The sequence below is a fragment of the Rhinichthys klamathensis genome, unplaced genomic scaffold, assembly GCF_029890125.1.
Source record: "Rhinichthys klamathensis goyatoka isolate OS25496 unplaced genomic scaffold, OSU_Roscu_1.1 h1tg000001l_1, whole genome shotgun sequence".
Taxonomy (NCBI): Eukaryota; Metazoa; Chordata; class Actinopteri; order Cypriniformes; family Leuciscidae; genus Rhinichthys; species Rhinichthys klamathensis.
Window position 1 is genome coordinate 2,192,501 of NW_026606555.1, and position 19,678 is coordinate 2,212,178.

At 47.2% G+C, this 19,678-nt stretch overlaps 18 non-coding genes across 18 annotated transcripts; all 18 read left to right on the top strand.

The window, feature by feature from the left end:
- Positions 1 to 12: 12 nt before the first annotated feature.
- Positions 13 to 86, top strand: trnan-guu (transfer RNA asparagine (anticodon GUU)). Its single transcript has one exon. It is a non-coding gene; the product is annotated as a tRNA-Asn (tRNA).
- Positions 87 to 823: 737 nt separating this feature from the next.
- trnak-cuu (transfer RNA lysine (anticodon CUU)) lies at positions 824 to 896 on the top strand. Its single transcript has one exon. It is a non-coding gene; the product is annotated as a tRNA-Lys (tRNA).
- A 146-nt stretch (positions 897 to 1,042) lies between these two features.
- On the top strand, positions 1,043 to 1,116 carry trnan-guu (transfer RNA asparagine (anticodon GUU)). The gene has a single exon. It is a non-coding gene; the product is annotated as a tRNA-Asn (tRNA).
- A 1,379-nt stretch (positions 1,117 to 2,495) lies between these two features.
- trnak-cuu (transfer RNA lysine (anticodon CUU)) lies at positions 2,496 to 2,568 on the top strand. Its single transcript has one exon. It is a non-coding gene; the product is annotated as a tRNA-Lys (tRNA).
- Positions 2,569 to 3,523: 955 nt separating this feature from the next.
- On the top strand, positions 3,524 to 3,596 carry trnak-cuu (transfer RNA lysine (anticodon CUU)). The gene has a single exon. It is a non-coding gene; the product is annotated as a tRNA-Lys (tRNA).
- Positions 3,597 to 3,742: 146 nt separating this feature from the next.
- Positions 3,743 to 3,816, top strand: trnan-guu (transfer RNA asparagine (anticodon GUU)). The gene has a single exon. It is a non-coding gene; the product is annotated as a tRNA-Asn (tRNA).
- Positions 3,817 to 5,942: 2,126 nt separating this feature from the next.
- On the top strand, positions 5,943 to 6,015 carry trnak-cuu (transfer RNA lysine (anticodon CUU)). Its single transcript has one exon. It is a non-coding gene; the product is annotated as a tRNA-Lys (tRNA).
- Positions 6,016 to 6,161: 146 nt separating this feature from the next.
- trnan-guu (transfer RNA asparagine (anticodon GUU)) lies at positions 6,162 to 6,235 on the top strand. Its single transcript has one exon. It is a non-coding gene; the product is annotated as a tRNA-Asn (tRNA).
- Positions 6,236 to 8,016: 1,781 nt separating this feature from the next.
- trnak-cuu (transfer RNA lysine (anticodon CUU)) lies at positions 8,017 to 8,089 on the top strand. The gene has a single exon. It is a non-coding gene; the product is annotated as a tRNA-Lys (tRNA).
- Positions 8,090 to 9,600: 1,511 nt separating this feature from the next.
- Positions 9,601 to 9,673, top strand: trnak-cuu (transfer RNA lysine (anticodon CUU)). The gene has a single exon. It is a non-coding gene; the product is annotated as a tRNA-Lys (tRNA).
- A 1,511-nt stretch (positions 9,674 to 11,184) lies between these two features.
- trnak-cuu (transfer RNA lysine (anticodon CUU)) lies at positions 11,185 to 11,257 on the top strand. The gene has a single exon. It is a non-coding gene; the product is annotated as a tRNA-Lys (tRNA).
- Positions 11,258 to 12,529: 1,272 nt separating this feature from the next.
- On the top strand, positions 12,530 to 12,602 carry trnak-cuu (transfer RNA lysine (anticodon CUU)). Its single transcript has one exon. It is a non-coding gene; the product is annotated as a tRNA-Lys (tRNA).
- Positions 12,603 to 13,278: 676 nt separating this feature from the next.
- Positions 13,279 to 13,351, top strand: trnak-cuu (transfer RNA lysine (anticodon CUU)). The gene has a single exon. It is a non-coding gene; the product is annotated as a tRNA-Lys (tRNA).
- A 1,511-nt stretch (positions 13,352 to 14,862) lies between these two features.
- trnak-cuu (transfer RNA lysine (anticodon CUU)) lies at positions 14,863 to 14,935 on the top strand. The gene has a single exon. It is a non-coding gene; the product is annotated as a tRNA-Lys (tRNA).
- Positions 14,936 to 16,446: 1,511 nt separating this feature from the next.
- trnak-cuu (transfer RNA lysine (anticodon CUU)) lies at positions 16,447 to 16,519 on the top strand. Its single transcript has one exon. It is a non-coding gene; the product is annotated as a tRNA-Lys (tRNA).
- A 1,511-nt stretch (positions 16,520 to 18,030) lies between these two features.
- On the top strand, positions 18,031 to 18,103 carry trnak-cuu (transfer RNA lysine (anticodon CUU)). Its single transcript has one exon. It is a non-coding gene; the product is annotated as a tRNA-Lys (tRNA).
- A 1,272-nt stretch (positions 18,104 to 19,375) lies between these two features.
- On the top strand, positions 19,376 to 19,448 carry trnak-cuu (transfer RNA lysine (anticodon CUU)). The gene has a single exon. It is a non-coding gene; the product is annotated as a tRNA-Lys (tRNA).
- Positions 19,449 to 19,594: 146 nt separating this feature from the next.
- On the top strand, positions 19,595 to 19,668 carry trnan-guu (transfer RNA asparagine (anticodon GUU)). Its single transcript has one exon. It is a non-coding gene; the product is annotated as a tRNA-Asn (tRNA).
- Positions 19,669 to 19,678: the final 10 nt, after the last annotated feature.

Genomic DNA, 19,678 nt, shown 5'->3' on the forward strand with positions numbered 1-19,678 from the left:
GACTTGCCGCCGGTCTCTGTGGCACAATTGGTTAGCGCGTTCGGCTGTTAACCGAAAGGATGGTGGTTCGAGCCCACCCAGGGACGATGGATGTTTTGTTCCAAGGGGTGGAGGAGGCCTGTGTTCCAAAGAGGTCCTGTTCAAAACTCCTTTCAAATCACCATCGAGCACCTGTGGTGTGTGGATATAATGGTGATGTTTTGTTCCAAGTGGAGGAGGAGGCCTTTGTTCCAAAGAGGTCCTGTTCAAAACTCCTTTCAAATCACCATCGAGCATCTGTGGTGTGAGGATATAATGGTGATGTTTTGTTCCAAGTGGAGGAGGAGGCCTGTGTTCCAAAGAGGTCCTGTTCAAAACTCCTTTCAAATCACCATCGAGCATCTGTGGTGTGAGGATATAATGGTAATGTTTTGTTCCAAGTGGAGGAGGAGGCCTTTGTTCCAAAGAGGTCCTGTTCAAAACTCCTTTCAAATCACCATCGAGCATCTGTGGTGTGTGGATATAATGGTGATGTTTTGTTCCAAGTGTGGAGGAGGCCTGTGTTCCAAAGAGGTCCTGTTCAAAATTCCTTTTAAATCACCATCGAGGCCTCCTCGATGCCCTACTGTGTTCCAGTGAGGTCCTGTTCAAAACTCCTTTCAAATCACCACCTTTCAAATACCCATTTCCAACTTTTGACTGTGATCGAATGGGGGTTTTGGTCATAAAAGGAGGCCACCAGTAACTTGTAACCTATCAGGCTCTCAGACATGAGGCCAATCGATTCGCAAAATATGAGGCTCCGTTAAAATCTGCGACCAGCCCGAAGCAAAGCCCTGCACCCGCCCGGCTAGCTCAGTCGGTAGAGCATGAGACTCTTAATCTCAGGGTCGTGGGTTCGAGCCCCACGTTGGGCGTGTCTATTAGCTATCTCTCTTCCCAACAGGTGGTCTCGGTTTTCAGCGCGCTGTACACATTACGCTAGTGGAAAACTACTTTGTCTTTGCCGGAAACGTCCAATTGTGCTTTTTTATAACCTGACCCAGTGGCTGACTTGCCACCGGTCTCTGTGGTGCAATTGGTTAGCGCGTTCGGCTGTTAACCGAAAGGATGGTGGTTCGAGCCCACCCAGGGACGATGGATGTTTTGTGCCAAGGGGTGGAGGAGGCCTGTGTTCCAAAGAGGTCCTGTTCAAAACTCCTTTCAAATCACCATCGAGCATCTGTGGTGTGTGGATATAATGGTGATGTTTTGTTCCAAGTGGAGGAGGAGGCCTGTGTTCCAAAGAGGTCCTGTTCAAAACTCCTTTCAAATCACCATCGAGCATCTGTGGTGTGAGGATATAATGGTAATGTTTTGTTCCAAGTGGAGGAGGAGGCCTGTGTTCCAAAGAGGTCCTGTTCAAAACTCCTTTCAAATCACCATCGAGCATCTGTGGTGTGTGGATATAATGGTGATGTTTTGTTCCAAGTGGAGGAGGAGGCCTGTGTTCCAAAGAGGTCCTGTTCAAAACTCCTTTCAAATCACCATCGAGCATCTGTGGTGTGAGGATATAATGGTGATGTTTTGTTCCAAGTGGAGGAGGAGGCCTGTGTTCCATTGAGGTCCTGTTCAAAACTCCTTTCAAATCACCATCGAGCATCTGTGGTGTGTGGATGGAATGATCATGTTTTGTTCCAAGTGGTAAAGGAGGACTGTGTTCCATTGAGGTCCTGTTCAAAACTCCTTTTAAATCCCCATCGAGCATCTGTGGTGTGTGGATGGAATGATCATGTTTTGTTCCAAGTGTGGAGGAGGCCTGTGTTCCAAAGAGGTCCTGTTCAAAATTCCTTTTAAATCACCATCGAGCATCTGTGGTGTGTGGATGGAATGATCATGTTTTGTTCCAAATGGTAGAGGAGACTGTGTTCCAAAGAGGTCCTGTTCAAAACTCCTTTCAAATCACCATCGAGCATCTGTGGTGTGAGGATATAATGGTGATGTCCTCCATCCCTTGTTTTGTTCCAAGGGGTGGAGGAGGCCTGTGTTCCAAAGAGGTCTTGTTCAAAACTCCTTTCAAATCACCATCGAGCATCTGTGGTGTGTGGATATAATGGTGATGTTTTGTTCCAAGTGGAGGAGGAGGCCTGTGTTCCAAAGAGGTCCTGTTCAAAACTCCTTTCAAATCACCATCGAGCATCTGTGGTGTGTGGATATAATGGTGATGTTTTGTTCCAAGTGTGGAGGAGGCCTGTGTTCCAAAGAGGTCCTGTTCAAAATTCCTTTTAAATCACCATCGAGGCCTCCTCGATGCCCTACTGTGTTCCAGTGAGGTCCTGTTCAAAACTCCTTTCAAATCACCATCTTTCAAATACCCATTTCCAACTTTTGACTGTGATCGAATGGGGGTTTTGGTCATAAAAGGAGGCCACCAGTAACTTGTAACCTATCAGGCTCTCAGACATGAGGCCAATCGATTCGCAAAATATGAGGCTCCGTTAAAATCTGCGACCAGCCCGAAGCAAAGCCCTGCACCCGCCCGGCTAGCTCAGTTGGTAGAGCATGAGACTCTTAATCTCAGGGTCGTGGGTTCGAGCCCCACGTTGGGCGTGTCTATTAGCTATCTCTCTTCCCAACAGGTGGTCTTGGTTTTCAGCGCGCTGTACACATTACGCTAGTGGAAAACTACTTTGTCTTTGCCGGAAACGTCCAATTGTGCTTTTTTATAACCTGACCCAGTGGCTAACTTGCCACCGGTCTCTGTGGCGCAATTGGTTAGCGAGTTAGGCTGTTAACCGAAAGGATGGTGGTTCGAGCCCACCCAGGGACAATGGATGTTTTGTTCCAAGGGGTGGAGGAGGCCTGTGTTCCAAAGAGGTCCTGTTCAAAACTCCTTTCAAATCACCATCGAGCATCTGTGGTGTGTGGATTTAATGGTGATGTTTTGTTCCAAGTGGAGGAGGAGGCCTGTGTTCCAAATAGGTCCTGTTCAAAACTCCTTTCAAATCACCATCGAGCATCTGTGGTGTGAGGATATAATGGTGATGTTTTGTTCCAAGTGGAGGAGGAGGCCTGTGTTCCATTGAGGTCCTGTTCAAATCTCCTTTCAAATCACCATTGAGCATCTGTGGCGTGTGGATGGAATGATCACGTTTTGTTCCAAGTGGTAGAGGAGGACTGTGTTCCATTGAGGTCCTGTTCAAAACTCCTTTTAAATCCCCATCGAGCATCTGTGGTGTGTGGATGGAATGATCATGTTTTGTTCCAAGTGTGGAGGAGGCCTGTGTTCCAAAGAGGTCCTGTTCAAAATTCCTTTTAAATCACCATCGAGGCCTCCTCGATGCCCTACTGTGTTCCAGTGAGGTCCTGTTCAAAACTCCTTTCAAATCACCACCTTTCAAATACCCATTTCCAACTTTCGACTGTGATTGAATGGGGGTTTTGGTCATATAAGGAGGCCACCAGTAACTTTTAAGCTATCAGGCTCTCAGACATGGCCAATCGATTCGCAAAATGTGAGGCTCCGTTAAAATCTGCGACCAACCCGAAACAAAGCCCTGCACCCGCCCGGCTAGCTCAGTCGGTAGAGCATGAGACTCTTAATCTCAGGGTCGTGGGTTCGAGCCCCACGTTGGGCGTATCTATTAGCTATCTCTCTTCCCAAAAGGTGGTTTCGGTTTTCAGCGCGCTGTACACATTACGCTAGTGGAAAACTAGTTTGTCTTTGCCGGAAACGTCCAATTGTGCTTTTTTATAACCTGACCCAGTGGCTGACTTGCCGCCGGTCTCTGTGGCGCAATTGGTTAGCGCGTTCGGCTGTTAACCGAAAGGATGGTGGTTCGAGCCCACCCAGGGACGATGGATGTTTTGTTCCAAGGGGTGGAACAAAACATCCATCAGGCCTGTGTTCCAAAGAGGTCCTGTTCAAAAATCCTTTCAAATCACCATCGAGCATCTGTGGTGTGAGGATATAATGGTAATGTTTTGTTCCAAGTGGAGGAGGAGGCCTGTGTTCCAAAGAGGTCCTGTTCAAAACTCCTTTCAAATCACCATCGAGCATCTGTGGTGTGTGGATATAATGGTGATTTTTTGTTCCAAGTGGAGGAGGAGGCCTGTGTTCCAAAGAGGTCCTGTTCAAAACTCCTTTCAAATCACCATCGAGCATCTGTGGTGTGTGGATATAATGGTGATGTTTTGTTGCAAGTGGAGGAGGAGGCCTGTGTTCCAAAGAGGTCCTGTTTAAAACTCCTTTCAAATCACCATCGAGCATCTGTGGTGTGAGGATATAATGGTGATGTTTTGTTCCAAGTGGAGGAGGAGGCCTGTGTTCCATTGAGGTCCTGTTCAAAACTCCTTTCAAATCACCATCGAGCATCTGTGGTGTGTGGATGGAATGATCATGTTTTGTTCCAAGTGGTAGAGGAGGACTGTGTTCCATTGAGGTCCTGTTCAAAACTCCTTTTAAATCCCCATCGAGCATCTGTGGTGTGTGGATGGAATGATCATGTTTTGTTCCAAGTGTGGAGGAGGCCTGTGTTCCAAAGAGGTCCTGTTCAAAATTCCTTTTAAATCACCATCGAGCATCTGTGGTGTGTGGATGGAATGATCATGTTTTGTTCCAAATGGTAGAGGAGACTGTGTTCCAAAGAGGTCCTGTTCAAAACTCCTTTCAAATCACCATCGAGCATCTGTGGTGTGAGGATATAATGGTGATGTCCTCCATCCCTTGTTTTGTTCCAAGGGGTGGAGGAGGCCTGTGTTCCAAAGAGGTCCTGTTCAAAACTCCTTTCAAATCACCATCGAGCATCTGTGGTGTGTGGATATAATGGTGATGTTTTGTTCCAAGTGGAGGAGGAGGCCTGTGTTCCAAAGAGGTCCTGTTCAAAACTCCTTTCAAATCACCATCGAGCATCTGTGGTGTGAGGATATAATGGTGATGTTTTGTTCCAAGTGGAGGAGGAGGCCTGTGTTCCAAAGAGGTCCTGTTCAAAACTCCTTTCAAATCACCATCGAGCATCTGTGGTGTGTGGATATAATGGTGATGTTTTGTTCCAAGTGGAGGAGGAGGCCTGTGTTCCAAAGAGGTCCTGTTCAAAACTCCTTTCAAATCACCATCGAGCATCTGTGGTGTGTGGATATAATGGTGATGTTTTGTTCCAAGTGGAGGAGGAGGCCTGTGTTCCAAAGAGGTCCTGTTCAAAACTCCTTTCAAATCACCATCGAGCATCTGTGGTGTGAGGATATAATGGTGATGTTTTGTTCCAAGTGGAGGAGGAGGCCTGTGTTCCAAAGAGGTCCTGTTCAAAACTCCTTTCAAATCACCATCGAGCATCTGTGGTGTGTGGATATAATGGTGATGTTTTGTTCCAAGTGGAGGAGGAGGCCTGTGTTCCAAAGAGGTCCTGTTCAAAACTCCTTTCAAATCACCATCGAGCATCTGTGGTGTGAGGATATAATGGTGATGTTTTGTTCCAAGTGGAGGAGGAGGCCTGTGTTCCATTGAGGTCCTGTTCAAAACTCCTTTCAAATCACCATTGAGAATCTGTGGTGTGTGGATGGAATTATCATGTTTTGTTCCAAGTGGTAGAGGAGGACTGTGTTCCATTGAGGTCCTGTTCAAAACTCCTTTTAAATCCCCATCGAGCATCTGTGGTGTGTGGATGGAATGATCATGTTTTGTTCCAAGTGTGGAGGAGGCCTGTGTTCCAAAGAGGTCCTGTTCAAAATTCCTTTTAAATCACCATCGAGGCCTCCTCGATGCCCTACTGTGTTCCAGTGAGGTCCTGTTCAAAACTCCTTTCAAATCACCACCTTTCAAATACCCATTTCCAACTTTTGACTGTGATCGAATGGGGGTTTTGGTCATAAAAGGAGGCCACCAGTAACTTGTAACCTATCAAGCTCTCAGACATGAGGCCAATCGATTCGCAAAATATGAGGCTCCATTAAAATCTGCGACCAGCCCGAAGCGAAGCCCTGCACCCGCCCGGCTAGCTCAGTCGGTAGAGCATGAGACTCTTAATCTCAGGGTCGTGGGTTCGAGCCCCACGTTGGGCGTATCTATTAGCTATCTCTCTTCCCAACAGGTGGTCTCGGTTTTCAGCGCGCTGTACACATTACGCTAGTGGAAAACTTGTTTGTCTTTGCCGGAAACGTCCAATTGTGCTTTTTTATAACGTGACCCAGTGGCTGACTTGCCGCCGGTCTCTGTGGCGCAATTGGTTAGCGCGTTCGGCTGTTAACCGAAAGGATGGTGGTTCGAGCCCACCCAGGGACGATGGATGTTTTGTTCCAAGGGGTGGAGGAGGCCTGTGTTCCAAAGAGGTCCTGTTCAAAACTCCTTTCAAATCACCATCGAGCATCTGTGGTGTGTGGATATAATGGTGATGTTTTGTTCCAAGTGGAGGAGGAGGCCTGTGTTCCAAAGAGGTCCTGTTCAAAACTCCTTTCAAATCACCATCGAGCATCTGTGGTGTGAGGATATAATGGTAATGTTTTGTTCCAAGTGGAGGAGGAGGCCTGTGTTCCAAAGAGGTCCTGTTCAAAACTCCTTTCAAATCACCATCGAGCATCTGTGGTGTGTGGATATAATGGTGATGTTTTGTTCCAAGTGGAGGAGGAGGCCTGTGTTCCAAAGAGGTCCTGTTCAAAACTCCTTTCAAATCACCATCGAGCATCTGTGGTGTGAGGATATAATGGTGATGTTTTGTTCCAAGTGGAGGAGGAGGCCTGTGTTCCATTGAGGTCCTGTTCAAAACTCCTTTCAAATCACCATCGAGCATCTGTGGTGTGTGGATGGAATGATCATGTTTTGTTCCAAGTGGTAGAGGAGGACTGTGTTCCATTGAGGTCCTGTTCAAAACTCCTTTTAAATCCGCATCGAGCATCTGTGGTGTGCGGATATAATGGTGATGTTTTGTTCCAAGTGGAGGAGGAGGCCTGTGTTCCAAAGAGGTCCTGTTCAAAACTCCTTTCAAATCCCCATCGAGCATCTGTGGTGTGTGGATGGAATGATCATGTTTTGTTCCAAGTGTGGAGGAGGCCTGTGTTCCAAAGAGGTCCTGTTCAAAATTCCTTTTAAATCACCATCGAGGCCTCCTCGATAACCTACTGTGTTCCAGTGAGGTCCTGTTCAAAACTCCTTTCAAATCACCACCTTTCAAATACCCATTTCCAACTTTCGACTGTGATCGAATGGGGGCTTTGGTCATAAAAGAAGGCCACCAGTAACTTGTAACCTATCAGGCTCTCAGACATGAGGCCAATCGATTCGCAAAATATGAGGCTCCGTTAAAATCTGCAACCAGCCCGAAGCAAAGCCTTGCACCCGCCCGGCTAGCTCAGTCGGTAGAGCATGAGACTCTTAATCTCAGGGTCGTGGTTTCGAGCCCCACGTTGGGCGTATCTATTAGCTATCTCGGTTTTCAGCGCGCTGTACACATTACGCTAGTGGAAAACTAGTTTGTCTTTGCCGGAAACGTCCAATTGTGCTTTTTTATAACCTGACCCAGTGGCTGACTTGCCGCCGGTCTCTCTGGCGCAATTGGTTAGCGCGTTCGGCTGTTAACCGAAAGGATGGTGGTTCGAGCCCACCCAGGGACGATGGATCTTTTGTTCCAAGGGGTGGAGGAGGCCTGTGTTCCAAAGAGGTCCTGTTCAAAACTCCTTTCAAATTTTAAAAACTTTAAAAAAAAACTCCTTTTAAATCCCCGTCGAGCATCTGTGGTGTATGGATGGAATGATCATGTTTTGTTCCAAGTGTGGAGGAGGCCTGTGTTCCAAAGAGGTCCTGTTCAAAATTCCTTTTAAATCACCATCGAGGCCTCCTCGATGCCCTACTGTGTTCCAGTGAGGTCCTGTTCAAAACTCCTTTCAAATCACCACCTTTCAAATACCCATTTCCAACTTTTGACTGTGATCGAATGGGGGTTTTGGTCATAAAAGGAGGCCACCAGTAACTTGTAACCTATAAAGGCTCTCAGACATGAGGCCAATCGATTCGCAAAATATGAGGCTCCATTAAAATCTGCGACCAGCCCGAAGCAAAGCCCTGCACCTGCCCGGCTAGCTCAGTCGGTAGAGCATGAGACTCTTAATCTCAGGGTCGTGGGTTCGAGCCCCACGTTGGGCGTGTCTATTAGCTATCTCTCTTCCCAACAGGTGGTCTCGGTTTTCAGCGCGCTGTACACATTACGCTAGTGGAAAACTAGTTTGTCTTTGCCGGAAACGTCCAATTGTGCTTTTTTATAACCTGACCCAGTGGCTGACTTGCAGCCGGTCTCTGTGGCGCAATTGGTTAGGGCGTTCGGCTGTTAACCGAAAGGATGGTGGTTCGAGCCCACCCAGGGACGATGGATGTTTTGTTCCAAGGGGTGGAGGAGGCCTGTGTTCCAAAGAGGTCCTGTTCAAAACTCCTTTCAAATCACCATCGAGCATCTGTGGTGTGTGGATATAATGGTAATGTTTTGTTCCAAGTGGAGGAGGAGGCCTGTGTTCCAAAGAGGTCCTGTTCAAAACTCCTTTCAAATCACCATCGAGCATCTGTGGTGTGAGGATATAATGGTGATGTTTTGTTCCAAGTGGATATAATGGTAATGTTTTGTTCCAAGTGGAGGAGGAGGCCTGTGTTCCAAAGAGGTCCTGTTCAAAACTCCTTTCAAATCACCATCGAGCATCTGTGGTGTGTGGATATAATGGTGATGTTTTGTTCCAAGTGGAGGAGGAGGCCTGTGTTCCAAAGAGGTCCTGTTCAAAACTCCTTTCAAATCACCATCGAGCATCTGTGGTGTGTGGATATAATGGTGATGTTTTGTTCCAAGTGGAGGAGGAGGCCTGTGTTCCAAAGAGGTCCTGTTCAAAACTCCTTTCAAATCACCATCGAGCATCTGTGGTGTGAGGATATAATGGTGATGTTTTGTTCCAAGTGGAGGAGGAGGCCTGTGTTCCAAAGAGGTCCTGTTCAAAACTCCTTTCAAATCACCATCGAGCATCTGTGGTGTGTGGATATAATGGTGATGTTTTGTTCCAAGTGGAGGAGGAGGCCTGTGTTCCAAAGAGGTCCTGTTCAAAACTCCTTTCAAATCACCATCGAGCATCTGTGGTGTGAGGATATAATGATGATGTTTTGTTCCAAGTGGAGGAGGAGGCCTGTGTTCCATTGAGGTCCTGTTCAAAACTCCTTTCAAATCACCATTGAGAATCTGTGGTGTGTGGATGGAATGATCATGTTTTGTTCCAAGTGGTAGAGGAGGACTGTGTTCCATTGAGGTCCTGTTCAAAACTCCTTTTAAATCCCCATCGAGCATCTGTGGTGTGTGGATGGAATGATCATGTTTTGTTCCAAGTGTGGAGGAGGCCTGTGTTCCAAAGAGGTCCTGTTCAAAATTCCTTTTAAATCACCATCGAGGCCTCCTCGATGCCCTACTGTGTTCCAGTGAGGTCCTGTTCAAAACTCCTTTCAAATCACCACCTTTCAAATACCCATTTCCAACTTTTGACTGTGATCGAATGGGGGTTTTGGTCATAAAAGGAGGCCACCAGTAACTTGTAACCTATCAAGCTCTCAGACATGAGGCCAATCGATTCGCAAAATATGAGGCTCCATTAAAATCTGCGACCAGCCCGAAGCAAAGCCCTGCACCCGCCCGGCTAGCTCAGTCGGTAGAGCATGAGACTCTTAATCTCAGGGTCGTGGGTTCGAGCCCCACGTTGGGCGTATCTATTAGCTATCTCTCTTCCCAACAGGTGGTCTCGGTTTTCAGCACGCTGTACACATTACGCTAGTGGAAAACTTGTTTGTCTTTGCCGGAAACGTCCAATTGTGCTTTTTTATAACGTGACCCAGTGGCTGACTTGCCGCCGGTCTCTGTGGCGCAATTGGTTAGCGCGTTCAGCTGTTAACCGAAAGGATGGTGGTTCGAGCCCACCCAGGGACGATGAATGTTTTGTTCCAAGGGGTGGAGGAGGCCTGTGTTCCAAAGAGGTCCTGTTCAAAACTCCTTTCAAATCACCATCGAGCATCTGTGGTGTGTGGATATAATGGTAATGTTTTGTTCCAAGTGGAGGAGGAGGCCAGTGTTCCAAAGAGGTCCTGTTCAAAACTCCTTTCAAATCACCATCGAGCATCAGTGGTGTGAGGATATAATGGTGATGTTTTGTTCCAAGTGGATATAATGGTAATGTTTTGTTCCAAGTGGAGGAGGAGGCCTGTGTTCCAAAGAGGTCCTGTTCAAAACTCCTTTCAAATCACCATCGAGCATCTGTGGTGTGTGGATATAATGGTGATGTTTTGTTCCAAGTGGAGGAGGAGGCCTGTGTTCCAAAGAGGTCCTGTTCAAAACTCCTTTCAAATCACCATCGAGCATCTGTGGTGTGTGGATATAATGGTGATGTTTTGTTCCAAGTGGAGGAGGAGGCCTGTGTTCCAAAGAGGTCCTGTTCAAAACTCCTTTCAAATCACCATCGAGCATCTGTGGTGTGAGGATATAATGGTGATGTTTTGTTCCAAGTGGAGGAGGAGGCCTGTGTTCCAAAGAGGTCCTGTTCAAAACTCCTTTCAAATCACCATCGAGCATCTGTGGTGTGTGGATATAATGGTGATGTTTTGTTCCAAGTGGAGGAGGAGGCCTGTGTTCCAAAGAGGTCCTGTTCAAAACTCCTTTCAAATCACCATCGAGCATCTGTGGTGTGAGGATATAATGATGATGTTTTGTTCCAAGTGGAGGAGGAGGCCTGTGTTCCATTGAGGTCCTGTTCAAAACTCCTTTCAAATCACCATTGAGAATCTGTGGTGTGTGGATGGAATGATCATGTTTTGTTCCAAGTGGTAGAGGAGGACTGTGTTCCATTGAGGTCCTGTTCAAAACTCCTTTTAAATCCCCATCGAGCATCTGTGGTGTGTGGATGGAATGATCATGTTTTGTTCCAAGTGTGGAGGAGGCCTGTGTTCCAAAGAGGTCCTGTTCAAAATTCCTTTTAAATCACCATCGAGGCCTCCTCGATGCCCTACTGTGTTCCAGTGAGGTCCTGTTCAAAACTCCTTTCAAATCACCACCTTTCAAATACCCATTTCCAACTTTTGACTGTGATCGAATGGGGGTTTTGGTCATAAAAGGAGGCCACCAGTAACTTGTAACCTATCAAGCTCTCAGACATGAGGCCAATCGATTCGCAAAATATGAGGCTCCATTAAAATCTGCGACCAGCCCGAAGCAAAGCCCTGCACCCGCCCGGCTAGCTCAGTCGGTAGAGCATGAGACTCTTAATCTCAGGGTCGTGGGTTCGAGCCCCACGTTGGGCGTATCTATTAGCTATCTCTCTTCCCAACAGGTGGTCTCGGTTTTCAGCACGCTGTACACATTACGCTAGTGGAAAACTTGTTTGTCTTTGCCGGAAACGTCCAATTGTGCTTTTTTATAACGTGACCCAGTGGCTGACTTGCCGCCGGTCTCTGTGGCGCAATTGGTTAGCGCGTTCAGCTGTTAACCGAAAGGATGGTGGTTCGAGCCCACCCAGGGACGATGAATGTTTTGTTCCAAGGGGTGGAGGAGGCCTGTGTTCCAAAGAGGTCCTGTTCAAAACTCCTTTCAAATCACCATCGAGCATCTGTGGTGTGTGGATATGATGGTGATGTTTTGTTCCAAGTGGAGGAGGAGGCCTGTGTTCCAAAGAGGTCCTGTTCAAAACTCCTTTCAAATCACCATCGAGCATCTGTGGTGTGAGGATATAATGGTAATGTTTTGTTCCAAGTGGAGGAGGAGGCCTGTGTTCCAAAGAGGTCCTGTTCAAAACTCCTTTCAAATCACCATCGAGCATCTGTGGTGTGTGGATATAATGGTGATGTTTTGTTCCAAGTGGAGGAGGAGGCCTGTGTTCCAAAGAGGTCCTGTTCAAAACTCCTTTCAAATCACCATCGAGCATCTGTGGTGTGAGGATATAATGGTGATGTTTTGTTCCAAGTGGAGGAGGAGGCCTGTGTTCCATTGAGGTCCTGTTAAAAACTCCTTTCAAATCACCATCGAGCATCTGTGGTGTGTGGGTGGAATGATCATGTTTTGTTCAGAGTGGTAGAGGAGGACTGTGTTCCATTGAGGTCCTGTTCAAAACTCCTTTTAAATCCCCATCGAGCATCTGTGGTGTGCGGATATAATGGTGATGTTTTGTTCCAAGTGGAGGAGGAGGCCTGTGTTCCAAAGAGGTCCTGTTCAAAACTCCTTTCAAATCCCCATCGAGCATCTGTGGTGTGTGGATGGAATGATCATGTTTTGTTCCAAGTGTGGAGGAGGCCTGTGTTCCAAAGAGGTCCTGTTCAAAATTCCTTTTAAATCACCATCGAGGCCTCCTCGATGCCCTACTGTGTTCCAGTGAGGTCCTGTTCAAAACTCCTTTCAAATCACCACCTTTCAAATACCCATTTCCAACTTTCGACTGTGATCGAATGGGGGTTTTGGTCATAAAAGAAGGCCACCAGTAACTTGTAACCTATCAGGCTCTCAGACATGAGGCCAATCGATTCGCAAAATATGAGGCTCCGTTAAAATCTGCAACCAGCCCGAAGCAAAGCCTTGCACCCGCCCGGCTAGCTCAGTCGGTAGAGCATGAGACTCTTAATCTCAGGGTCGTGGGTTCGAGCCCCACGTTGGGCGTATCTATTAGCTATCTCTCTTCCCAACAGGTGCTCTCGGTTTTCAGCGCGCTGTACACATTACGCTAGTGGAAAACTAGTTTGTCTTTGCCGGAAACGTCCAATTGTGCTTTTTTATAACCTGACCCAGTGGCTGACTTGCCGCCGGTCTCTCTGGCGCAATTGGTTAGCGCGTTCGGCTGTTAACCGAAAGGATGGTGGTTCGAGCCCACCCAGGGACGATGGATCTTTTGTTCCAAGGGGTGGAGGAGGCCTGTGTTCCAAAGAGGTCCTGTTCAAAACTCCTTTCAAATTTTAAAAACTTTAAAAAAAAACTCCTTTTAAATCCCCGTCGAGCATCTGTGGTGTATGGATGGAATGATCATGTTTTGTTCCAAGTGTGGAGGAGGCCTGTGTTCCAAAGAGGTCCTGTTCAAAATTCCTTTTAAATCACCATCGAGGCCTCCTCGATGCCCTACTGTGTTCCAGTGAGGTCCTGTTCAAAACTCCTTTCAAATCACCACCTTTCAAATACCCATTTCCAACTTTTGACTGTGATCGAATGGGGGTTTTGGTCATAAAAGGAGGCCACCAGTAACTTGTAACCTATAAAGGCTCTCAGACATGAGGCCAATCGATTCGCAAAATATGAGGCTCCATTAAAATCTGCGACCAGCCCGAAGCAAAGCCCTGCACCTGCCCGGCTAGCTCAGTCGGTAGAGCATGAGACTCTTAATCTCAGGGTCGTGGGTTCGAGCCCCACGTTGGGCGTGTCTATTAGCTATCTCTCTTCCCAACAGGTGGTCTCGGTTTTCAGCGCGCTGTACACATTACGCTAGTGGAAAACTAGTTTGTCTTTGCCGGAAACGTCCAATTGTGCTTTTTTATAACCTGACCCAGTGGCTGACTTGCAGCCGGTCTCTGTGGCGCAATTGGTTAGGGCGTTCGGCTGTTAACCGAAAGGATGGTGGTTCGAGCCCACCCAGGGACGATGGATGTTTTGTTCCAAGGGGTGGAGGAGGCCTGTGTTCCAAAGAGGTCCTGTTCAAAACTCCTTTCAAATCACCATCGAGCATCTGTGGTGTGTGGATATAATGGTAATGTTTTGTTCCAAGTGGAGGAGGAGGCCTGTGTTCCAAAGAGGTCCTGTTCAAAACTCCTTTCAAATCACCATCGAGCATCTGTGGTGTGAGGATATAATGGTGATGTTTTGTTCCAAGTGGATATAATGGTAATGTTTTGTTCCAAGTGGAGGAGGAGGCCTGTGTTCCAAAGAGGTCCTGTTCAAAACTCCTTTCAAATCACCATCGAGCATCTGTGGTGTGTGGATATAATGGTGATGTTTTGTTCCAAGTGGAGGAGGAGGCCTGTGTTCCAAAGAGGTCCTGTTCAAAACTCCTTTCAAATCACCATCGAGCATCTGTGGTGTGTGGATATAATGGTGATGTTTTGTTCCAAGTGGAGGAGGAGGCCTGTGTTCCAAAGAGGTCCTGTTCAAAACTCCTTTCAAATCACCATCGAGCATCTGTGGTGTGAGGATATAATGGTGATGTTTTGTTCCAAGTGGAGGAGGAGGCCTGTGTTCCAAAGAGGTCCTGTTCAAAACTCCTTTCAAATCACCATCGAGCATCTGTGGTGTGTGGATATAATGGTGATGTTTTGTTCCAAGTGGAGGAGGAGGCCTGTGTTCCAAAGAGGTCCTGTTCAAAACTCCTTTCAAATCACCATCGAGCATCTGTGGTGTGAGGATATAATGATGATGTTTTGTTCCAAGTGGAGGAGGAGGCCTGTGTTCCATTGAGGTCCTGTTCAAAACTCCTTTCAAATCACCATTGAGAATCTGTGGTGTGTGGATGGAATGATCATGTTTTGTTCCAAGTGGTAGAGGAGGACTGTGTTCCATTGAGGTCCTGTTCAAAACTCCTTTTAAATCCCCATCGAGCATCTGTGGTGTGTGGATGGAATGATCATGTTTTGTTCCAAGTGTGGAGGAGGCCTGTGTTCCAAAGAGGTCCTGTTCAAAATTCCTTTTAAATCACCATCGAGGCCTCCTCGATGCCCTACTGTGTTCCAGTGAGGTCCTGTTCAAAACTCCTTTCAAATCACCACCTTTCAAATACCCATTTCCAACTTTTGACTGTGATCGAATGGGGGTTTTGGTCATAAAAGGAGGCCACCAGTAACTTGTAACCTATCAAGCTCTCAGACATGAGGCCAATCGATTCGCAAAATATGAGGCTCCATTAAAATCTGCGACCAGCCCGAAGCAAAGCCCTGCACCCGCCCGGCTAGCTCAGTCGGTAGAGCATGAGACTCTTAATCTCAGGGTCGTGGGTTCGAGCCCCACGTTGGGCGTATCTATTAGCTATCTCTCTTCCCAACAGGTGGTCTCGGTTTTCAGCACGCTGTACACATTACGCTAGTGGAAAACTTGTTTGTCTTTGCCGGAAACGTCCAATTGTGCTTTTTTATAACGTGACCCAGTGGCTGACTTGCCGCCGGTCTCTGTGGCGCAATTGGTTAGCGCGTTCAGCTGTTAACCGAAAGGATGGTGGTTCGAGCCCACCCAGGGACGATGAATGTTTTGTTCCAAGGGGTGGAGGAGGCCTGTGTTCCAAAGAGGTCCTGTTCAAAACTCCTTTCAAATCACCATCGAGCATCTGTGGTGTGTGGATATAATGGTAATGTTTTGTTCCAAGTGGAGGAGGAGGCCAGTGTTCCAAAGAGGTCCTGTTCAAAACTCCTTTCAAATCACCATCGAGAATCAGTGGTGTGAGGATATAATGGTGATGTTTTGTTCCAAGTGGATATAATGGTAATGTTTTGTTCCAAGTGGAGGAGGAGGCCTGTGTTCCAAAGAGGTCCTGTTCAAAACTCCTTTCAAATCACCATCGAGCATCTGTGGTGTGTGGATATAATGGTGATGTTTTGTTCCAAGTGGAGGAGGAGGCCTGTGTTCCAAAGAGGTCCTGTTCAAAACTCCTTTCAAATCACCATCGAGCATCTGTGGTGTGTGGATATAATGGTGATGTTTTGTTCCAAGTGGAGGAGGAGGCCTGTGTTCCAAAGAGGTCCTGTTCAAAACTCCTTTCAAATCACCATCGAGCATCTGTGGTGTGAGGATATAATGGTGATGTTTTGTTCCAAGTGGAGGAGGAGGCCTGTGTTCCAAAGAGGTCCTGTTCAAAACTCCTTTCAAATCACCATCGAGCATCTGTGGTGTGTGGATATAATGGTGATGTTTTGTTCCAAGTGGAGGAGGAGGCCTGTGTTCCAAAGAGGTCCTGTTCAAAACTCCTTTCAAATCACCATCGAGCATCTGTGGTGTGAGGATATAATGATGATGTTTTGTTCCAAGTGGAGGAGGAGGCCTGTGTTCCATTGAGGTCCTGTTCAAAACTCCTTTCAAATCACCATTGAGAATCTGTGGTGTGTGGATGGAATGATCATGTTTTGTTCCAAGTGGTAGAGGAGGACTGTGTTCCATTGAGGTCCTGTTCAAAACTCCTTTTAAATCCCCATCGAGCATCTGTGGTGTGTGGATGGAATGATCATGTTTTGTTCCAAGTGTGGAGGAGGCCTGTGTTCCAAAGAGGTCCTGTTCAAAATTCCTTTTAAATCACCATCGAGGCCTCCTCGATGCCCTACTGTGTTCCAGTGAGGTCCTGTTCAAAACTCCTTTCAAATCACCACCTTTCAAATACCCATTTCCAACTTTTGACTGTGATCGAATGGGGGTTTTGGTCATAAAAGGAGGCCACCAGTAACTTGTAACCTATCAAGCTCTCAGACATGAGGCCAATCGATTCGCAAAATATGAGGCTCCATTAAAATCTGCGACCAGCCCGAAGCAAAGCCCTGCACCCGCCCGGCTAGCTCAGTCGGTAGAGCATGAGACTCTTAATCTCAGGGTCGTGGGTTCGAGCCCCACGTTGGGCGTATCTATTAGCTATCTCTCTTCCCAACAGGTGGTCTCGGTTTTCAGCACGCTGTACACATTACGCTAGTGGAAAACTTGTTTGTCTTTGCCGGAAACGTCCAATTGTGCTTTTTTATAACGTGACCCAGTGGCTGACTTGCCGCCGGTCTCTGTGGCGCAATTGGTTAGCGCGTTCAGCTGTTAACCGAAAGGATGGTGGTTCGAGCCCACCCAGGGACGATGAATGTTTTGTTCCAAGGGGTGGAGGAGGCCTGTGTTCCAAAGAGGTCCTGTTCAAAACTCCTTTCAAATCACCATCGAGCATCTGTGGTGTGTGGATATAATGGTAATGTTTTGTTCCAAGTGGAGGAGGAGGCCAGTGTTCCAAAGAGGTCCTGTTCAAAACTCCTTTCAAATCACCATCGAGCATCAGTGGTGTGAGGATATAATGGTGATGTTTTGTTCCAAGTGGATATAATGGTAATGTTTTGTTCCAAGTGGAGGAGGAGGCCTGTGTTCCAAAGAGGTCCTGTTCAAAACTCCTTTCAAATCACCATCGAGCATCTGTGGTGTGTGGATATAATGGTGATGTTTTGTTCCAAGTGGAGGAGGAGGCCTGTGTTCCAAAGAGGTCCTGTTCAAAACTCCTTTCAAATCACCATCGAGCATCTGTGGTGTGTGGATATAATGGTGATGTTTTGTTCCAAGTGGAGGAGGAGGCCTGTGTTCCAAAGAGGTCCTGTTCAAAACTCCTTTCAAATCACCATCGAGCATCTGTGGTGTGAGGATATAATGGTGATGTTTTGTTCCAAGTGGAGGAGGAGGCCTGTGTTCCAAAGAGGTCCTGTTCAAAACTCCTTTCAAATCACCATCGAGCATCTGTGGTGTGTGGATATAATGGTGATGTTTTGTTCCAAGTGGAGGAGGAGGCCTGTGTTCCAAAGAGGTCCTGTTCAAAACTCCTTTCAAATCACCATCGAGCATCTGTGGTGTGAGGATATAATGATGATGTTTTGTTCCAAGTGGAGGAGGAGGCCTGTGTTCCATTGAGGTCCTGTTCAAAACTCCTTTCAAATCACCATTGAGAATCTGTGGTGTGTGGATGGAATGATCATGTTTTGTTCCAAGTGGTAGAGGAGGACTGTGTTCCATTGAGGTCCTGTTCAAAACTCCTTTTAAATCCCCATCGAGCATCTGTGGTGTGTGGATGGAATGATCATGTTTTGTTCCAAGTGTGGAGGAGGCCTGTGTTCCAAAGAGGTCCTGTTCAAAATTCCTTTTAAATCACCATCGAGGCCTCCTCGATGCCCTACTGTGTTCCAGTGAGGTCCTGTTCAAAACTCCTTTCAAATCACCACCTTTCAAATACCCATTTCCAACTTTTGACTGTGATCGAATGGGGGTTTTGGTCATAAAAGGAGGCCACCAGTAACTTGTAACCTATCAAGCTCTCAGACATGAGGCCAATCGATTCGCAAAATATGAGGCTCCATTAAAATCTGCGACCAGCCCGAAGCAAAGCCCTGCACCCGCCCGGCTAGCTCAGTCGGTAGAGCATGAGACTCTTAATCTCAGGGTCGTGGGTTCGAGCCCCACGTTGGGCGTATCTATTAGCTATCTCTCTTCCCAACAGGTGGTCTCGGTTTTCAGCACGCTGTACACATTACGCTAGTGGAAAACTTGTTTGTCTTTGCCGGAAACGTCCAATTGTGCTTTTTTATAACGTGACCCAGTGGCTGACTTGCCGCCGGTCTCTGTGGCGCAATTGGTTAGCGCGTTCAGCTGTTAACCGAAAGGATGGTGGTTCGAGCCCACCCAGGGACGATGAATGTTTTGTTCCAAGGGGTGGAGGAGGCCTGTGTTCCAAAGAGGTCCTGTTCAAAACTCCTTTCAAATCACCATCGAGCATCTGTGGTGTGTGGATATGATGGTGATGTTTTGTTCCAAGTGGAGGAGGAGGCCTGTGTTCCAAAGAGGTCCTGTTCAAAACTCCTTTCAAATCACCATCGAGCATCTGTGGTGTGAGGATATAATGGTAATGTTTTGTTCCAAGTGGAGGAGGAGGCCTGTGTTCCAAAGAGGTCCTGTTCAAAACTCCTTTCAAATCACCATCGAGCATCTGTGGTGTGTGGATATAATGGTGATGTTTTGTTCCAAGTGGAGGAGGAGGCCTGTGTTCCAAAGAGGTCCTGTTCAAAACTCCTTTCAAATCACCATCGAGCATCTGTGGTGTGAGGATATAATGGTGATGTTTTGTTCCAAGTGGAGGAGGAGGCCTGTGTTCCATTGAGGTCCTGTTAAAAACTCCTTTCAAATCACCATCGAGCATCTGTGGTGTGTGGGTGGAATGATCATGTTTTGTTCCAAGTGGTAGAGGAGGACTGTGTTCCATTGAGGTCCTGTTCAAAACTCCTTTTAAATCCCCATCGAGCATCTGTGGTGTGCGGATATAATGGTGATGTTTTGTTCCAAGTGGAGGAGGAGGCCTGTGTTCCAAAGAGGTCCTGTTCAAAACTCCTTTCAAATCCCCATCGAGCATCTGTGGTGTGTGGATGGAATGATCATGTTTTGTTCCAAGTGTGGAGGAGGCCTGTGTTCCAAAGAGGTCCTGTTCAAAATTCCTTTTAAATCACCATCGAGGCCTCCTCGATGCCCTACTGTGTTCCAGTGAGGTCCTGTTCAAAACTCCTTTCAAATCACCACCTTTCAAATACCCATTTCCAACTTTCGACTGTGATCGAATGGGGGTTTTGGTCATAAAAGAAGGCCACCAGTAACTTGTAACCTATCAGGCTCTCAGACATGAGGCCAATCGATTCGCAAAATATGAGGCTCCGTTAAAATCTGCAACCAGCCCGAAGCAAAGCCTTGCACCCGCCCGGCTAGCTCAGTCGGTAGAGCATGAGACTCTTAATCTCAGGGTCGTGGGTTCGAGCCCCACGTTGGGCGTATCTATTAGCTATCTCTCTTCCCAACAGGTGCTCTCGGTTTTCAGCGCGCTGTACACATTACGCTAGTGGAAAACTAGTTTGTCTTTGCCGGAAACGTCCAATTGTGCTTTTTTATAACCTGACCCAGTGGCTGACTTGCCGCCGGTCTCTGTGGCGCAATTGGTTAGCGCGTTCGGCTGTTAACCGAAAGGATGGTGGTTCGAGCCCACCCAGGGACGATGGATCTTT